The 22,500-nt window shown below is 39.4% G+C and overlaps 1 protein-coding gene across 1 annotated transcript in view; it reads right to left on the bottom strand.

Annotated features, from left to right (window-relative positions):
• LOC139755466 (phospholipid-transporting ATPase ABCA3-like) overlaps window positions 1–22,500 on the bottom strand; it is a 151,899-nt gene that overhangs the window by 107,259 nt on the left and 22,140 nt on the right.

Here is a 22,500-nt window from a genome sequence, read left to right as displayed (position 1 = left end):
ATATATATATATATTTTTTTTTTTTTCTTTCAAACTATTCGCCATTTCCCGCGTTAGCGAGGTAGCGTTAAGAACAGAGAACTGGGCCTTTGAGGGAATATCCTCACCTGGCCCCCTTCTCTGTTCCTTCTTTTGGAAAAATCAAAAAAAAAAATAATGAGAGGGGAGGATTTCCAGCCTCCCGCTCCCATATATATATATATATATATATATATATATATATATATATATATATATATATATATTATCCCTGGGGATAGGGGATTAAGAATACATCCCACGTATTCCCTGCGTGTCGTAGAAGGCGACTAAAAGGGGAGGGAGCGGGGGGCTGCAAATCCTCCCCTCTCTCTTTTTTTTTTTTTTTCCAAAAGGAGGAACAGAGGGGGCCAGGTGAGGATATTCCAAAAAAGGCCCAGTCCTCTGTTCTTAACGCTACCTCGCTATCGCGGGAAATGGCGAATAGTATGAAAAAAGAAAAAAAAAAAAAATATATATATATATATATATATATATATATATATATATATACATTTATTAATTTATTTATATATATATATATATATATATATATATATATATATACATATTTATTTATTTATTCATTTTGCTTTGTCGCTGTCTCCCGCGTTTGCGAGGTAGCGCAAGGAAACAGACGAAAGAAATGGCCCAACCCACCCCCATACACATGTATATACATACACGTCCACACACGCAAATATACATACCTATACATCTCAATGTACACATATATATACATACACAGACACATACATATATACCCATGCACACAATTCACACTGTCTGCCCCCATTCACTCCCATCGCCACCTCGCCACACATGGAATACCTTCCCCCTCCCCCCTCATGTGTGCGAGGTAGCACTAGGAAAAGACAACAAAGGAACCATTCGTTCACACTCAGTCTCTAGCTGCCACGCAATAATGCACGAAACCACAGCTCCCTTTCCACATCCAGGCCCCACACAACTTTCCATGGTTTACCCCAGACGCTTCACATGCCCTGATTCAATCAACCGACAGCACGTCAACCCTGGTATACCACATCGATCCAATTCACTCTATTCCTTGCCCTCCTTTCACCCTCCTGGATGTTCAGGCCCCGATCACTCAAAATCTTTTTCACTCCATCTTTCCACCTCCAATTTGGTCTCCCTCTTCTCCTCGTTCCCTCCACCTCCGACACATATATCCTCTTGGTCAATCTTTCCTCACTCATTCTCTCCATGTGCCCAACCCATTTCAAAACACCCTCTTCTGCTCTCTCAACCACGCTCTTTTTATTTCCACACATCTCTCTTACCCTTACATTACTTTCTCGATCAAACCACCTCACACCACACATTGTCCTCAAACATCTCATTTCCAGCACATCCACCCTCCTGCGCACAGCGCTATCCATAGCCCACGCCTCGCAACCATACAACATTGTTGGAACCACTATTCCTTCAAACATACCCATTTTTGCTTTCCGAGATAATGTTCTCGACTTCCACACATTCTTCAAGGCTCCCAGGATTTTCGCCCCCTCAACCACCCTATGATTCACTTCCGCTTCCATGGTTCCATCCGCTGCCAGATCCACTCCCAGATATCTAAAACACTTTACTTCCTCCAGTCTTTCTCCATTCAAACTTACCTCCCAATTGACTTGACCCTCAACCCTACTGTACCTAATAACCTTGCTCTTATTCACATTTACTCTTAACTTTCTTCTTTCACACACTTTACCAAACTCAGTCACGAGCTTCTGCAGTTGCTCACATGAATCAGCCACCAGCGCTGTATCATCAGCGAACAACAACTGACTCACTTCCCAAGCTCTCTCATCCACAGTAGACTTCATACTTGCCCCTCTTTCCGAAACTCTTGCATTCACCTCCCTAGCAACCCCATCTATAAGCAAATTAAACAACCATGGAGACATCACACACCCCTGCCGCAAACCTACATTCACTGAGAACCAATCACTCTCCTCTCTTCCTACACGTACACATGCCTTACATCCTCGATAAAAACTTTTCATTGCTTCTAACAACTTGCCTCCCACACCATATATTCTTAATACCTTCCACAGAGCATCTCTATCAACTCTATCATATGCCTTCTCCAGATCCATAAATGCTACATACAAATCCATTTGCTTTTCCAAGTATTTCTCACATACATTCTTCAAAGCAAACACCTGATCCACACATCCTCTACCACTTCTGAAACCACACTGCTCTTCCCCAATCTGATGCTCTGTACATGCCTTCACCCTCTCAATCAATACCCTCCCATATAATTTACCAGGAATACTCAACAAACTTATACCTCTGTAATTTGAGCACTCACTCTTATCCCCTTTGCCTTTGTACAATGGTACTATGCACGCATTCCGCCAATCCTCAGACACCTCACCATGAGTCATACATACATTAAATAACCTTACCAACCAGTCAACAATACAGTCATCCCCTTTTTTAATAAATTTCACTGCAACACCATCCAAACCTGCTGCCTTGCCGGCTTTCATATATATATATATATATATATATATATATATATATATATATATATATATATATATATATATATATATATATATATATATATATATATATATATATATATATGTGAATAAGAGCAAGGTTATTAGGTACACTAGGGTTGAGGGTCAAGTCAATTGGGAGGTGAGTTTGAATGGAGAAAAACTGGAGGAAGTGAAGTGTTTTAGATATCTGGGAGTGGATCTGGCAGCGGATGGAACCATGGAAGCGGAAGTGGATCATAGGGTGGGGGAGGGGGCGAAAATTCTGGGGGCCTTGAAGAATGTGTGGAAGTCGAGAACATTATCTCGCAAAGCAAAAATGGGTATGTTTGAAGGAATAGTGGTTCCAACAATGTTGTATGGTTGCGAGGCGTGGGCTATGGATAGAGTTGTGCGCAGGAGGATGGATGTGCTGGAAATGAGATGTTTGAGGACAATGTGTGGTGTGAGGTGGTTTGATCGAGTGAGTAACGTAAGGGTAAGAGAGGTGTTTGGAAATAAAAAGAGCGTGGTTGAGAGAGCAGAAGAGGGTGTTTTGAAGTGGTTTGGGCACATGGAGAGAATGAGTGAGGAAAGATTGACCAAGAGGATATATGTGTCGGAGGTGGAGGGAACGAGGAGAAGAGGGAGACCAAATTGGAGGTGGAAAGATGGAGTGAAAAAGATTTTGTGTGATCGGGGCCTGAACATGCAGGAGGGTGAAAGGAGGGCAAGGAATAGAGTGAATTGCAGCGATGTGGTATACCGGGGTTGACGTGCTGTCAGTGGATTGAATCAAGGCATGTGAAGCGTCTGGGGTAAACCATGGAAAGCTGTGTAGGTATGTATATTTGCGTGTGTGGACGTATGTATATACATGTGTATGGGGGGGGGGTTGAGCCATTTCTTTCGTCTGTTTCCTTGCGCTACCTCGCAAACGCGGGAGACAGCGACAAAGTATAATAAAAGAAAAACAAATATATATATATATATATATATATATATATATATATATATATATATATATATATATATATATCTTTTTTTTTTTCTTTTTTTGCTTTGTCGCTGTCTCCCGCGTTTGCGAGGTAGCGCAAGGAAACAGACGAAAGAAATGGCTCAACCCCCCCCCCATACACATGTATATACATACGTCCACACACGCAAATATACATACCTACACAGCTTTCCATGGTTTACCCCAGACGCTTCACATGCCTTGATTCAATCCACTGACAGCACGTCAACCCCGGTATACCACATCGCTGCAATTCACTCTATTCCTTGCCCTCCTTTCACCCTCCTGCATGTTCAGGCCCCGATCACACAAAATCTTTTTCACTCCATCTTTCCACCTCCAATTTGGTCTACCTCTTCTCCTCGTTCCCTCCACCTCCGACACATATATTCTCTTGGTCAATCTTTCCTCACTCATTCTCTCCATGTGCCCAAACCATTTCAAAACACCCTCTTCTGCTCTCTCAACCACGCTCTTTTTATTTCCACACATCTCTCTTACCCTTACGTTACTTACTCGATCAAACCACCTCACACCACACATTGTCCTCAAACATCTCATTTCCAGCACATCCATCCTCCTGCGCACAACTCTATCCATAGCCCACGCCTCGCAACCATACAACATTGTTGGAACCACTATTCCTTCAAACATACCCATTTTTGCTTTGCGAGATAATGTTCTCGACTTCCACACATTCTTCAAGGCTCCCAGAATTTTCGCCCCCTCCCCCACCCTATGATCCACTTCCGCTTCCATGGTTCCATCCGCTGCCAGATCCACTCCCAGATATCTAAAACACTTCACTTCCTCCAGTTTTTCTCCATTCAAACTCACCTCCCAATCGACTTGACCCTCAACCCTACTGTACCTAATAACCTTGCTCTTATTCACATTTACTCTTAACTTTCTTCTTCCACACACTTTACCAAACTCAGTCACCAGCTTCTGCAGTTTCTCACATGAATCAGCCACCAGCGCTGTATATATATATATATTCATATACTTTGTCGCTGTCTCCCGCGTTAGCGATGTAACGCAAGGAAGCAGACGAAAGAATGGCCCAACCCACCCACACACACACATGTATATACATACACGTCCACACACGCACATATACATACCTATGCATTTCAACGTATACATATATATACATACACAGACATATACATATATACGTGTACATAATTCATACTTGCTGCCTTTATTCTTTCCCGTCGCCACCCCGCCACATATGAAATGGCAATGCCTTCCCCCGCACGCGCGCGCGAGGTAGCTCTAGGAAAAGACAACAAAGGCCACATTCGTTCATACTCAGTCTCTAGCTGCCATGTATAATGCACCCAATCACAGCCCCCGTTCTACATCCAGGTCCCACAAATCTTTCCATGATTTCCTCCAAACTCTTCACATGCGCTGGTTCAATCCATTGACAGCACGTCGACCCCGGTATACCACATCGTTCCAATTCACTTCATTCTTTGCACGGCTTTTACCATCCTGTTTGTTCAGGCCCAGATCGCTCAAAATCTTTTTCACTCCATCTTACCACCTCCATTTTTGACTCCCACATCTACTCGTTCCCTCCACCCATGACACATATATCCTCTTTATCAATCTTTCCTTACTCATTCTTTCCGCGTGACCAAACCATTTCAATACACCCTCTTCTGCTCTCTTAACCACACTCTTTTTATTTCTACACATCTCTCTTACCCTATCATTACCTACTCGATCAAACCACTTGACACCACATATAGTCCTCAACCTTCTCATTATCAACACATCCATCCTCCTCCGCACAACGCTATCTATAGCCCACGCCTCGCAACCATACAACATTGTTGGAACCACTATTCCTTCAAACATACCCAATTTTGCGCTCCAAGATAAAGTTCTCGCCTTCCACATATTTTCAACGCTCCCTGAACTTTCGCCCCCTCCCCAACCCTGTGACTCCCTTCCGCTTCCATGGTTCCATCCGCTGCCAAATCCATTCCCAGATATCTAAAACATTCACTTCCTCCTGTTTCTCTCCATTCAAACTTACCTCCCAATTGACTTGTCCCTCAACCCTACTGTACCTAATAACCTTGCTCTTATCCACATTTACTCTCAGCTTTCTTCTTTCACACACTTTAACAGACTCAGTCACTAGCTTCTGCAGTTTCTCATCCGAATCAGTCACCAGCGCTGAATCATCAGTGAACAACAACTGACTCACTTCCCAAGCTCTCTCATCCACAACAGACTGCATACTTGCCCCTCTCTCCAAAACTTTTCCATTCACCTCCCTAACAACTCCACCCATAAAAAAAATTGAACAACCATGGAAATATCACGCATCCCTGCCACAAACCGACATCCAGTGATAACCAATCACTTTCCTCTCTTCCTACACGTACACATGCCTTACGTCAAAGATAAAAACTTTTCACTTCTTCTAATAACTTGTGCCCCACACAACATACTCTTAATACCTTCCAAAGGGAATCTCTATCAACTCTATCATATGCCTTCTCCAGATCCATAAATGCTACATACAAATCCATTTGTCTTTCTAAGTATTTCTCACATACATTCTTCAAAACAAAACACCTGATCCACACATCCTCTACCACATCTGAAACCACACTGCTCTTCCCCAATCTGATGCTCTGTACATACCTTCACCCTCTCAATCAATACCCTCCCATATAATTTACCAGGAATACTCAACAAAATTATATCTCTGTAATTTGAACACTCACTCTTATCCCCTTTACCTTTGTACGATGGCACTATGCACGCATTCCGCCAATCCTCAGGCACCTCACCATGAGCCATACATACTGTGAATATCCACACCAACCCGTCAACAACACAGTCACCCCCTTTTTTAATAAATTCCACTGCAATACCATCCAAACCCGCCGCCTTGCATGCCTTCATCTTCCGCAAAGCTTTTACTACCTATTCTCTGTTTACCAAATCATTCTCCCTGACCCTCTCACTTCCCAGACCACCCTATATCTGCCACTTTGACATCTAACACATTCAATAAACCTTCAAAATACTCACTTCATTTGCTTCTCACTTCACCAACACCTGTTATTACCTCCCCATTAGCCCGCTTTACCGATGTTCCCATTTGTTCTCTTGTCTTACGCACTTTATTTACCTCCTTCCAAAACATCTTTTTATTCTCCCTAAAATATAATGATACTCTCTCACCCCAACTCTCATTTGCCCTCTTTGTCACCTCTTGCACCTTTCTCTTGACCTCCTGCCTCTTTCTTTTATACAACTCCCACTCATTTGCACTATTTCCCTACAAAACTCGTCCAAATGCCTCTCTCTTCTCTTTCACTAATAATCTTACTTCTTCATCCCACCATTTACGACCCTTTCTAATCTACTCACCTCCCACGCTTCTCATGCCACAAACATCTTTTGCGCAAGCCATCACTGCTTCCCTAAATATATCCCATTCCTCCCCCACTCCCCTTACCTCCTTTGTTCTCACCTTTTTCATTTCTGCACCCAGTTTCTCCTGGTACTTCCTCACACAAGTCTCCTTCAAGAGCTTACTCTCACCACTCTCTTCACCCCCACATTCTCTCTTCTATTCTGGAAACCTCTACAAATATTCACATTCGCCTCCAGTTGCACCTCTCAGCACATTAACATCCAAAAGTCTCTACTACACGCGCCTATAAATTAACATGTAATCTAAGTGCACTTTCGTGTAATAATCACATCATCAGGGGAGACAAGAGAGAAATATAACAGTCAGTTGATATACAACGAAGAGAGGTAGCTAGGACGCCATTTGATAAACATGCGATTGTCCAAAACAGACAACGAGCATATCACAAACATATCATGTGGACAAGAAGGTAAATTGTTTACAAATTTTATCAACAATAAAGTTATCCAATTTATATAGACCTTCACTAATATCAAGAGTATAATTCTTTGTGTATTTGATAATAAAAGGTTCAGTTATGTTTCTCGTCGTACTGGAGTTAGAGTATGTACAGAGCACCAGACTGGGGAGGAGCAATGTGGTTTCAGAAGTGATAGAGGATGTGTGGATCAGGTGTTTGCTATGAAGAATGTACGTGAGAAATCTTAGAAAACCAGATGGATTTCTATGTAGCATTTATGGATCTGAAGAAAGCATATGGTAGAGTTGATAAAGATGCTCTGTGGTACTGGAGTTAGAGTATGTACAGAGCCAGACTGGGGAGGAGCAGTGCGGTTTCAGAAGTGGTAGAGGATGTGTGGATCAGGTGTTTGCTATGAAGAATATACGTGAGAAATACTTAGAAAACCAGATGGATTTGTATGCAGCATTTATGGATCTGGAGAAGGCATATGATAGAGTTGATTGAGATGCTCTGTGGAAGGTGTTGAGAATATATGGTGTGGGAGGTAAGTTGCTAGAAGCAGTGAAAAGTTTTTATCGAGAATGTAAGGCATGTGTACGAGTAGGAAGAGAGAAAAGTGAGTGGTTCCAAGTGAATGTAGGTTTGCTTCAGGGATGTGTGATGTCTCCATGGTTGTTTGATATGTTTATGGATGGGATTGTTAGGGAGAAGAATGCAAGAGTTTTGGAGAGAGGGGCAAGCATGCAGTCTGTTGTGGATGAGAGGTCTTAGGAAGTGAGTCAGTTGTTGTTCGCAGATGATACAGCGCTGGTGGGTGATTCGGGTGAGAAACTGCAGAAGCTGGTGACTGAGTTTGGTAAAGTGTGTGAAAGAAGAAAGCTGAGAGTAAATGTGAATAAGAGCAAGGTTATTAGGTTCAGTAGGGTTGAGGGACAAGTAAATTGGGAGGTAAGTTTGAATGGAGAAAAACTGGAGGAAGTGAAGTGTTTTAGATATCTAGGAGTGAGTCACAGGGTGGGAGAGGAGGCAAAGGTTCTGGTAGCGTTGAAGAATGTATGGAAGGCGAGAACGCCTTCTCGCAGAGCAAAATGAGTAAGTTTGAAGGAGTAGTGGTTCCAACAACGATATATGGTTGTGAGATATGGGCGATAGATGGGGTTGTGTGGAGGAAGGTAGATGTGTTGGAAATGAGATATTTGAGGACAATATATGGTGTGAGGTGCTTTGATCGAGTAAGTAATGAAAGGGTGAGAGATGTGTGGTAATAAACAGAGTGGTTAAGAGAGCAGAAGAGGGTGTATTAAAAAGGTTTGGAGAGAAAGAGTGAGGAAATATAGACAAAGAGGATTAACGTGTCAGAGGTGGAGGGAATAAGGAGAAGTGGGAGACCAAAATAGAGGTGGAAGGATGGAGTGAAAACTATCTTGAGCGGTCGGGGCTTGAACATACAAAGGGTGAAGGGTGTGCAAGGAATAAAGTGAATTAGAAAGATGTGGTGTACAGGGGCCGACGTGCTGTCAATGGATTGAACCAGGGCAAGTGAAGCGTCTCGGGCAAACCATTAAAAGTTTTGTGAGGCCTGGATATGGAAAGGAAGCTATGGCTTCGGTGCATTACATACGACAGCTAGAAACTGAGTATGAACGAATGTGGCTTTTATTGTCGTTTCCTGACGCTACCTCGCGCGCACGCGGGGGGAGGTGGGTGTCATTTCATGTGTGGCGGGGAAGCGGCAGGAATGAATGAAGACAGCATGTATGAATATGTACATATATATATATATATATATATATATATATATATATATATATATATATATATATATATATATATATATATATATATATATATATATATATGTACATATATATATATATATATATATATATATATATATATATATATATATATATATATATATATATATATATATATTTATTTATTTATTTATTCATTTTATTTATTTTCCTTTGTCACTGTCTCCCGCGTTAGCGAGGTAGCGCAAGGAAAAAGATGAAAGACTCGCCCAACCCACCACATACACATGTATATACATACACGTCCACACACGCAAATATACATACCTATACATCTCAATGTATACATACATATACACACACAGACATATACATATATACACATGTACATAATTCATACTGTCTGCCCTTATTCATTCCCATTGCCACCCCGCCACACATGGAATAACAACCCCCTCCCCCTCATGTGTGCGAGGTGGCGCTAGGAAAAGACAACAATGACCACATTCGTTCACACTCAGTCTCTAGCTGTCATGTAATAATGCACCGAAACCACAGCTCCCTTTCCACATCCAGGCCCCACAAAACTTTCCATGGTTTACCCCAGACACTTCACGTGCCCTGGTTCAATCCATTGACAGAACGTCGAAGCCGGTATACCACATCGTTCCAATTCACTCTATTCCTTGCATGCCTTTCACCCTCCTGCATGTTCAGGCCCCGATCACTCAAAATCTTTTTCACTCCATCTTTCCACCTCCAATTTGGTCTCCCACTTCTCCTTGTTCCCTCCACCTCTGACACATATATCAATCTTTCCTCACTCATTCTCTCCATGTGATAAAAGCATTTCAAAACACCCTCTTTTGCTCTCTCAACCGAACTCTTTTTATTTCCAAACATCTCTCTTACCCTATCATTATTTACTCGATCAAACCACCTCACACCACATATTGTCCTCAAACATCTCATTTCCAGCACATTCACCCTCCTGCGCACAACTCTATCCATAGCTCACGCCTCGCAACCATACAACATTGCTCGAAATACTATTCCTTCGAACATATCCATTTTTGCTTTCCGAGATAGTGTTCTCGACTTCCAAACATTCTTCAAGGCTCCCAGAATTTATATATATATATATATATATATATATAGATATATATATATATTATTTTTTTTATTATACTTTGTCGCTGTCTCCCTCGTTTGCGAGGTAGCGCAAGGAAACAGAGGAAAGAAATGGCCCAACCCCCCCCATACACATGTATATACATACGTCCACACACGCAAATATACACACCTACACAGCTTTCCATGGTTTACCCCAGACGCTTCACATGCCTTGATTCAATCCACTGACAGCACGTCAACCCCGGTATACCACATCGCTCCAATTCACTCTATTCCTTGCCCTCCTTTCACCCTCCTGCATGTTCAGGCCCCGATCACACAAAATCTTTTTCACTCCATCTTTCCACCTCCAATTTGGTCTCCCTCTTCTCCTCGTTCCCTCCACCTCCGACACATATATCCTCTTGGTCAATCTTTCCTCACTCATTCTCTCCATGTGCCCAAACCACTTCAAAACACCCTCTTCTGCTCTCTCAACCACGCTCTTTTTATTTCCACACATCTCTATTACCCTTACGTTACTCACTCGATCAAACCACCTCACACCACACATTGTCCTCAAGCATCTCATTTCCAGCACATCCATCCTCCTGCGCACAACTCTATCCATAGCCCACGCCTCGCAACCATACAACATTGTTGGAACTACTATTCCTTCAAACATACCCATTTTTGCTTTCCGAGATAATGTTCTCGACTTCCACACATTCTTCAAGGCCCCCAGAATTTTCGCCCCCTCCCCCACCCTATGATCCACTTCCGCTTCCATGGTTCCATCCGCTGCCAGATCCACTCCCAGATATCTAAAACACTTCACTTCCTCCAGTTTTTCTCCATTCAAACTCACCTCCCAATTGACTTGACCCTCAACCCTACTGTACCTAATAACCTTGCTCTTATTCACATTTATATATATATATATATATATATATATATATATATATATATATATATATATATATATATATATATATATATATATGTATATATATATATATATATATATATATATATATATGGGAGCGGGGGGCTGGAAATCCTCCCCTCTTGTTTTCTTTTTTTTAATTTTCCAAAACAAGGAACAGAGAAGGGGGCCAGGTGAGGATATTCCCTCAGAGGCCCAGTCCTCTCTTCTTAACGCTACCTTGCTAATGCGGGAAATGGCGAATAGTTTGAAAGAAAAAAAAAAGATATATATATATATATATATATATATATATATATATATATATATATATATATATATATATATATATACATATATATATATATATATATATATATATATATATATATATATATATATATATATATATTTTTTTTTTTTTTTTTTTTTTTATACTTTGTCGCTGTCTCCCGCGTTTGCGAGGTAGCGCAAGGAAACAGACGAAAGAAATGGCCCAACCCCCCCCATACACATGTACATACACACGTCCACACACGCAAATATACATACCTACATACATACATACCTTTTTTTTTTCTTTCAAACTATTCGCCATTTCCCGCATTAGCAAGGTAGCGTTAAGAAGAGAGGACTGGGCCTCTGAGGGAATATCCTCACCTGGCCCCCTTCTCTGTTCCTTGTTTTGGAAAATTAAAAAAAAGAAAACAAGAGGGGAGGATTTCCAGCCCCCCGCTCCCATATATATATATATATATATATATATATATATATATACATATATATATATATATATATATATATATATATATATATATATATATATATATATATATATATATATATATATATGTCGCCTTCTACGACACGCAGGGAATACGTGGAAAGTGTTCTTTCTCCCCTATCCCCAGGGATATGATAGAGTTGATAGAGATGCTCTGTGTAAGGTATTAAGAATATATGGTGTGGGAGGCAAGTTGTTAGAAGCAGTGAAAAGATTTTATCGAGGATGTAAGGCATGTGTACATGTAGGAAGAGAGGAAAGTGATTGGTTCTCAGTGAATGTAGGTCTGCGGCAGGGGTGTGTGATGTCTCCATGGTTGTTTAATTTGTTTATGGATGGGGTTGTTAGGGAGGTAAATGCAAGAGTTTTGGAAAGAAGGGCAAGTATGAAGTCTGTTGGGGATGAGAGAGCTTGGGAAGTGAGTCAGTTGTTGTTCGCTGATGTTACAGCGCTGGTGGCTGATTCATGTGAGAAACTGCAGAAGCTGGTGACTGAGTTTGGTAAAGTGTGTGGAAGAAGAAAGTTAAGAGTAAATGTGAATAAGAGCAAGGTTATTAGGTACAGTAGGGTTGAGGGTCAATTCAGTTGGGAGGTGAGTTTGAATGGAGAAAAACTGGAGGAAGTGAAGTGTTTTAGATATCTGGGAGTGGATCTGGCAGCGGATGGAACCATGGAAGCGGAAGTGGATCATAGGGTGGGGGAGGGGGCGAAAATTCTGGGGGCCTTGAAGAATGTGTGGAAGTCGAGAACATTATCTCGGAAAGCAAAAATGGGTATGTTTGAAGGAATAGTAGTTCCAACAATGTTGTATGGTTGCGAGGCGTGGGCTATGGATAGAGTTGTGCGCAGGAGGATGGATGTGCTGGAAATGAGATGTTTGAGGACAATGTGTGGTGTGAGGTGGTTTGATCGAGTGAGTAACGTAAGGGTAAGAGAGATGTGTGGAAATAAAAAGAGCGTGGTTGAGAGAGCAGAAGAGGGTGTTTTGAAGTGGTTTGGGCACATGGAGAGAATGAGTGAGGAAAGATTGACCAAGAGGATATATGTGTTCGGAGGTGGAGGGAACGAGGAGAAGAGGGAGACCAAATTGGAGGTGGAAAGATGGAGTGAAAAAGATTTTGTGTGATCGGGGCCTGAACATGCAGGAGGGTGAAAGGAGGGCGAGGAATAGAGTGAATTGGAGCGATGTGGTATACCGGGGTTGACGTGCTGTCAGTGGATTGAATCAAGGCATGTGAAGCGTCTGGGGTAAACCATGGAAAGCTGTGTAGGTATGTATATTTGCGTGTGTGGACGTATGTATATACATGTGTATGGGAGTGGGTTGGGCCATTCCTTTCGTCTGTTTCCTTGCGCTACCTCGCAAACGCGGGAGACAGCGACAAAGTATAATAAATATAAAATAATAATATATATATATATATATATATATATATATATATATATATATATATATGTATATATATATATATATATTTATATATTTATTTATATGTTTATTATTTATTAATCTACTTATCTATTTTGCTTTGTCGCGGTCTCCCGCGTTAGCGAGGTAGCGCAAGGAAACAGACGAAAGAAATGGCCCAACCCACCCACATACACATGTATATACATACACGTCCACACACGCAAATATACATACCTATACATCTCAATGTACATATATATATACTAACACAGACATATACATATATACACATGTATATAATTCATACTGTCTGCTTTTATCTATTCCCATCGCCACCTCGCAACACATGGAATAACAACCCCCTCCCCTCTCATGTGTGCGAAGTAGCGCTAGCAAAAGACAACAAAGGCCCCATTCGTTCACACTCAGTCTCTAGCTGTCATGTAATAATGCACCGAGACCACAGCTCTCTTTCCACATCCAGGCCCCACAGAACTTTCCTTGTTTCACCCCAGACGCTTCACATGCCGTGGTTCAATCCATTAACAGCACGTCGACCCCGGTATACCACATCGTTCCAAATCACTCTATTCCTTACCCTCCTTTCACCCTCCTGCATGTTCAGGCCCCGATCACTCAAAATCTCTTTCACTCTATCTTTCCACCTCCAATTTGGTCTCCCACTTCTCCTCGTTCCCTCCACCTCCGACACATATATCCTCTTGTTCAATCTTTCCTCACTCATTCTCTCCATGTGACAAAACCATTTCAAAACACCTTCTTCTGCTCTCTCAACCATACTCTTTTTATTTCCACACATCTCTCTTACCCTTACATTATTTACTCGATCAAACCACCTCACACCACATATTGTCCTCAAACATCTCATTTCCAGCACATCCACCATCCTGCGCACAACTCTATCCATAGCCCACGCCTCACAACCATACAACACTGTTGGAACCACTATTCCTTAAAACATACCCATTTTTGCTTTCTGAGACAATGTTCTCGACTTCCAAATATTCTTCAAGGCTCCCAAAATTTTCGCACCCTCCCCCACCCTATGATTCACTTCCGCCTATATGGTTCCATCCGCTGCCAGATCCACTTTCAGATATCTAAAACACTTTACTTCCTCCAGTTTTTTTCCATTCAAACTTACCTCCCAATTGACTTGACTCACAACCTTACTGTACCTAATAACCTTGCTCTTATTCACATTTACTCTCAACTTTCTTCTTTCACACACTTTACCAAACTCAGTCACCAGCTTCTGCAGTTTCTCACATGAATCAGCCAACAGCGCTGTATCATCAGGGAACAAATACTGACTCACCTCCCAAGCTCTCTCATCCACAACAGACTGCATACTTGCCCCTCTTTCCAAAACTCTTGCATTCACTTCCCTAACAACCCCATCCATAAACGAATTAAAAGACCATGGAGACATCACACACCCCTGCCGCAAACCTACATTCACTGAGAACCAATCACTTTCCTCTCTTCCTACACGTACACAGGCCTTACATCCTCGATAAAAGCTTTTCACAGCTTCTAACAACTTGCCTCCCACACCACATATTCTTAATACCTTCCACAGAGCATCTCTATCAACACTATCATATGATTTCTGCATTGTTGACTGTATTATTGACTGGTTGGTAAGGTTATTTAATGTATGTATGATTCATGGTGAGGTGCCTGATGATTGGCGGAATGTTTGCATAGTGCCATTGTACAAAGGCAAAGGGGACAAATATGAGTGCTGAATTACAGAGGTATAAGTTTGTTGAGTATTCCTGGGAAATTATATAGGAGGGTATTAAGTGAGAGGGTAAAGACAGGTACAGAGCATCAGATGGGGAAGAGCGGTGTGGTTTCAGAAGTGGTAGAGGATGTGTGGATCAGGTGTTTGCTTTGAAGAATGTATGTGAGAAATACTTAGAAAAGCAAATGGATTTGTATGTAGCATTTATGGATCTGGAGAAGGCATATGATAGAGTTGATACAGATGCTCTGTGGAAACTATTAAGAATATATGGTGGGGGAGGCAAGTTGTTAGAAACAGTGAAAAGTTTTTATCGGGGATGTAATGCATGTGTACGTGTAGGAAGAGAGGAAAGTGATTGGTTCTCAGTGAATGTAGGTTTGCGGCAGGGGTGTGCGATGTCTCCATGGTTGTTTAATTTGTTTATGGATGGGGTTGTTAGGGAGGTGAATGCAAGAGTTTTGGAAAGAGATGTAAGTATGCAGTCTGTTGTGGATGAGAGAGCTTGGGAAGTGAGTCAGTTGTTGTTCGCTGATAATGCAGCGCTGGTGGCTAATTCATGTGAGAAACTGCAGAAGCTGGTGACCGAGTTTGGTAAAGTGCGTGAAAGAAGAAAGTTGAGAGTTAATGTGAATAAGAGCAAGGTTATTAGGTACAGTAGGGTTGAGGGTCAAGTCAATTGTGAGGTAAGTTTGAATGGAGAAAAACTGGAGGAAGTGAAGTGTTTTAGATATGTGGGAATGGAATTGGTAGCTGATTGAGCCATGGAAGCGGAAGTGAATCATAGCTTGGGGGAGGGGGCGAAAATTCTAGGAGCTTTGAAGAATGTGTGGAAGTGAGAACATTATCTCCGAAAGCAAAAATGGGTATGTTTGAAGGAATAGTGGTTCCAACAACGTTGTATGGTTGCGAGGCGTAGGATATGGATAGAGTTGTGCGCAGGATGGTGGATGTGCTGGAAATGAGATGTTTGAGGACAATGTATGGTGTGATGTGGTTTGATCCAGTAAGTAATGATAGGGTAAGAGAGATGTGTGGAAATAAAAAGAGTGTGGTTGAGAGAGCAGAAGAGGATGTTTTGAAATGGTTTGGTCACATGGAGAGAATAAGTGAGGAATGATTGACATAGAGGATATATGTGTCAAAGGTGGAGGGAACGAGGAGAAGTGGGAGACCAAATTGGCGGTGGAAAGATGGAGTGAAAAAGATTTTGAGTGATCGAGGCATGAATATGCAGGAGGGTGAAAGGCGTGCAAGAAATAGAGTGAATTGGAACGATGTGGTATACCGGGGTCGACGTACTGTCAATGGATTGAACCAGGGCATGTGAAGCGTCTGGGGTAAACCATGGAAAGTTGTGTGGGGTCTGGATTTGGGAAGGGAGCTGTGGTTTCGGTGCATTATTACATGACAGCTAGAGATTGAGTGTGAACGAATGGGGCCTTTGTCTTCTTTTCCTAGCGCTACCTCGCACACATGAAGGGGTGAGGGGGTTGTTATTTCATGTGTGGCGAGGTGGCGATGGGAATGAATAAAGGCAGACAGTATGAATTATGCACATGTGTATATATGTATATGTCTGTGTGTGTATATATATGTATACGTTGAAATGTATAGGCATGTATATTTGCGTGTGTGGACGTGTATGTATATACATATGTATGTGGGTGGGTTGGGCCATTCTTTCGTATGTTTCCTTACGCTACCTCGCTAACGCGGGAGACAGCGACAAAGCAGGATAATAAAAAAAAAAAAAAATATATATATATATATATATATATATATATATATATATATATATATATATATATATATATATATATGTATATTGGGAAGAATCATAATTTTGCGCGTGATCAAGATATTCCAATGAGTCCACGGGGAAAATGAAACACAATAAGGTTCCCAAGTGCACTTTCGTGTAATAATTACATCATCAGGGGAGACACAAGAGAGAAATATAAGTCAGTTGATATACATCGAAGAGACGAAGCTAGGACGCCATTTGGTAAACATATGATTGTCCAAAACAAACAACGAGCGTTCATAAACTAATCATTTTACAAATTTGGTCAACAATAAAGTTAACTAATTTGTATAGACCATCACTAATATTAAGATTATGATTCTTTGTGTATTTAATAATGGAAGATTCAATGATATTTTCTCTTGGTAATAGAGTTAATATTGATTGTCCAAAACATACAACGAGCGTTCATAAACGTATCATTTTGCAGATTTTATCAGCAATAAAGTTATCTAATTTGTATAGACCATCACTAATATTAAGATTATAATTCTTTGTGTTTTTAATAATAGAAGACTCAATAATAATTCTCTTGGTAATAGAGTTAAGAGTTAATAACTGAGATGGCGTTACTCCAGTCAGTACAATGATCATAGTTTTTAACGTGATTAAACAAGGCATTTGATTCTTGTCCTGCTCTTATACTATATCTATGTTGCTTAAGTCTAACAGAAAGTTCTTTACCAGTCTGACCAACATGAAATTTATCACATTTTCCACAAGGCACTTTATAGATGCATCCAAGTGAATTTTCTGGTGAATTTCTGATTAAGATATTCTTTATAGTATTATTGTTGCTAAAGGCAACATTTACATTAAAGGGTTTAAGCAACATGGGAAGCAAAGTGAAATCATTATCAAAAAGGAGAACTAAAAGATTCTTGGTGTCAATGGGAGGTTTGGGCTTAACTCTGCAAAATTATTTCTTTGCTAACTTAAAGGATTTATCAAAGAAAGATCTAAGGTACTTTAACTTGGATCCAACAGAATATATCTTCTCAAACTCATCATCAATAAACTCTGGACTGCAAATACGCAATGCCCTAAGGAACATAGATTGAAACGATGGTAGTTTAATTCTGTCATGTTGAGATGAGTAATAATGAATATATGAACATACATTGGTGGGTTTTCTGTATATGCTAAACTTAAACTTGTTTCCTTGTCTATGGATCATGCAATCTAAAAATGGTAACATACCATTATTTTCATTTTCTACAGTAAATTTGATGAAAGGTACTAAATTGTTAAGTAAGGGGAGAAAAATTTTTAAATTTTCATTTGTTGGCAAAATGCAAAGAACATCATCTACATACCTAAACCAAATTGCATTAAACGGTAGAATATTCCTTAGTAATTTTGTTTCAAAAAATTCCATGTAAAGATTACTTAGTACAGGTGAAAGAGGGTTACCCATTGCCATACCAAATTTTTGAGGATAATAATCTCCATTAGATTGAAATACACGGTCTTTTATACACAATTTTATCAGTTCACTGAAATTAGACTTTGAAACAGGTAAATGAATATCATCCAAGACATCAGATAGATATTCTAAAAGGTCATGAACTGGAACTTTAGTGAAAAGGGCAATTAGCTAGCACTGGTTTTGAAATTATTATCTGTAAGGGTTTAGTATATGCCAGTTTGTCAAAACCAGTGCTAGCTAATTGCCGAAAAAGATTCATAAGAGCTATTAACACCTTAAAAAAAGACAAGGATATACATATTACTAAGGCAGATAAGTCTAACTATGTTGTGATTTTAGACAAAAGTAACTATTTATCTAGAATGAATGATCTTCTAAATGATGACACAACATATTCGAAACTTAGTAAAAATCCCTTAGAAGCAGTTAATTCTCATTTCAATATAAAAAAAATGAAGTTGTTGTTGAAAGGTAACACTTCTCTTATCAAAAGTTTGTCATCTTTGTCCCCTTCATTACCATATATGTATGGACTTATCAAAATACATAAACAGAATTTTCCAGCAAGACCTATAGTGAGTTCAGAAGGCTCCATCACATATAAATTGTCAAAATGGTTAGTTTCTTTATTAAGCCCTTTAGTGGGTAATGTATCAAATTCTAATAGCATGATCAATGTAGATTTAGTCAACAAGCTAAACAATATCAATGTTGATTTTGATTCTAAACTTGTTAGCTTTGATGTTTCCTCACTAAAGTTCCAGTTGATGACCTTTTATAATATCTATTTGATTCCTTGGATGATATTCATTTACCTGTTTCAAAGTATAATTTCATTGAACTGATAAAATTGTGTATAAAACACTGTGTATTTCAATCTAATGGAGAAAATTTTGCTCAAAAATTTGGTATGGCAATGGGCAACCCTCTTTCACCTGTACTTAGTAATCTTTATATGGATTTTTTTGAAACAAAATTACTAAAGGATATTCTACCTTTTAATGCAATTTGTTTTAGGTATGTACATGATGTTCTTTGTGTTTGGCCAACAAATGAAAATTTACAAATTTTTCTCCCCTTACTTAACAATTTAGTACCTTCCATCAAATTTACTGTAGAAAATGAAAATAATGGTATGTTACAATTTTTAGATTGCATGATCCATAGACAAAGAAACAAGTTTAGGTTTAGCATATACAGAAAACCCACCAATGTATGTTCATATATTCATTATTACTCATCTCAACATGATAGAGTTAAATTATCATCATTTCAATCTATGTTCCTTAGGGCATTACGTATTTGCAGTCCAGAGTTTATTGATGATGAGTTTGAGAAGATATATTCTATTGGATCCAAGTTAAAGTACCATAGATCTTTCATTAATAAATCTCTTAGGTTAGCAAAGAAATTATTTCATGGAGTTCAGCCCAAACCTCCTATTGACACCAAGAATCTTTTAGTTCTCCCTTTTGATAATAATTTCACTTTGCTTCCCATGTTGCTTAAATCCTTTAATGTAGATGTTGCCTTTAGCAACAATAATACTATAAAGAATATCTTAATCAGGAATTCACCAGAAAATTCACTTGGATGCATCTGTAAAGTGCCTTGTGGAAAATGTGATAAATTTTATGTTGGTCAGACTGGTAAAGAACTTTCTGCTAGACTTAAGCAACAAAAATATAGTATAAGAACGGGTCAAGAATCAAATGCCTTGTTTAATCACGTTAAAAACTGTGGTCATTGTACTGACTGGAGTAACGCCATCTGTCATTAACTCTAACTCTATTACCAAGAGAAATATTATTGAATCTTCAATCATTAAAAACACAAAGAATTATAATCTTGATATCAGTGATGGTCTATACAAATTAGATAACTTTATTGTTGATTAAATCTGCAAAATGAAAAGTTTATGAACACTCGTTGTATGTTTTGGACAATCATTATTAACTCTATTACCAACGGAAATATCATTGAATCTTCTATCATTAGATACACAAAGAATTATAATCTTAATATCAGTAATGGTCTATAAAAATTAGATAACTTTATTGTTGACCAAATTTGTAAAATGATTAGTTTATGAACGCTCGTTGTTTGTTTTGGACAATCATATGTTTACCAAATGGCGTCCTAGCTTCGTCTTTTCGAAATATATCAACTGACTTATATTTCTCTCTTGTGTCTCCCCTGATGATGTAATTATTACACGAAAGTGCACTTGGGAACCTTATTGTGTTTCGTTTTCCCCGTAGAAAACGAAAAATGTATATATATATATATATATATATATATATATATATATATATATATATATATATATATATATATATATATATATATATATATATATATATATATATATATATAAATTTATATATACATTTATATATATATACATTTATATATATATATTTATATATATATATATATATATATATATATATATATATATATATATATATATATATATATATATATATATATATATATATATATATAGAAGAGAGAATGTTGGGGTGAAGAGAGTGGTGAGAGTAAGTGAGCTTGGGAAGGAGACTTGTGTGAGGAAGTACCAGGAGAGACTGAGTACAGAATGGAAAAAGGTGAGAACAAAGGAGGTAAGGGGAGTGGGGGAGGAATGGGATGTATTTAGGGAAGCAGTGATGGATTGCGCAAAAGATGCTTGTGGCATGAGAAGCGTGGGAGGTGGGTTGATTAGAAAATGTACTGAGTGGTGGGATTAAGAAGTAAGATTATTAGTGAAAAAGAAGAGAGAGGCATTTGAACGATTTTTGCAGGGAAAAAATGCAAATGAGTGGGAGAGGTATAAAAGAAAGAGGCAGGGGGTCAAGAGAAAGGTGCAAGAGGTGAAAAAGAGGGCAAATGAGAGTTGGGGTGAGAGAGTATCATTAAATTTTAGGGAGAATAAAAAGATGTTTTAGAAGGAGGTAAATAAAGTGCGTAAGACAAGGGAGCAAATGGAAACTTCAGTGAAGGGGGCTAATGGGGAGGTGATAACAAGTAGTGGTGATGTGAGAAGGAGATGGAGTGAGTATTTTGAAGGTTTTTTTGAATGTGTTTGATGATAGAGTGGCAGATATAGGGTGTTTTGGTCGAGGTGGTGTGCAAAGTGAGAGGGTTAGGGAAAATGATTTGGTAAATAGAGAAGAGGTAGTAAAAGCTTTACGGAAGATGAAAGCCGGCAAAGCAGCAGGTTTGGATATTATTGCAGTGGAATTTATTAAAAAAAGGGGGTGACTGTATTGTTGACTGGTTGGTAAGGTTATTTAATATATGTATGATTCATGGTGAGGTGCCTGAGGATTGGCGGAATGCTTGCATAGTGCCATTGTACAAAGGCAAAGGGGATAAGAGTGAGTGCTAAAATTACAGAGGTATAAGTTTGTTGAGTATTCCTGGTAAATTATATGGAAGGGTATTGATTGAGAGGGTGAAGGCATGTACAGAGCATCAGATTGGGGAAGAGCAATGTGGTTTCAGAAGTGGTAGAGGATGTGTGGATCAGGTGTTTGCTTTGAAGAATGTATGTGAGAAATACTTAGGAAAACAAATGGATTTGTATGTAGCATTTATGGATCTGGAGAAGGCATATGATACAGTTGATAGAGATGCTCTGTGGAAGGTTTTAAGAATATATGATGTGGGAAGCAAGTTGCTGGAAGCAGTGAAAAGTTTTTATCGAGGATGTAAGGCATGTGTTCGTGTAGGAAGAGAGGAAAGTGATTGGTTCTCAGTGAATGTAGGTTTGCGGCAGGGGTGTGAGATCTCTCCATGGTTGTTTAATTTGTTTATGGATGGGATTGTTAGGGAGGTGAATGAAAGAGTTTTGGAAAGAGGGGCAAGTATGAAGTCTGTTGTGGATGAGAGAGCTTGGGAAGTGAGTCAGTTGTTGTTCGCTGATGATGCAGCGCTGGTGGCTGAATCATGTAAGAAACTGCAGAAGCTGGTGACTGAGTTTGGTAAAGTGTGTGAAAGAAGAAAGCTAAAGGTAAATGTGAATAAGAGCAAGGTTATTAGGTACAGTAGGGTTGAGGGTCAAGTCAATTAGGAGG

This window comes from Panulirus ornatus, chromosome 19 (genome assembly GCF_036320965.1).
Source record: "Panulirus ornatus isolate Po-2019 chromosome 19, ASM3632096v1, whole genome shotgun sequence".
Classification (NCBI taxonomy): Eukaryota; Metazoa; Arthropoda; class Malacostraca; order Decapoda; family Palinuridae; genus Panulirus; species Panulirus ornatus.
This window is presented reverse-complemented; position numbering and strand designations above follow the sequence as displayed.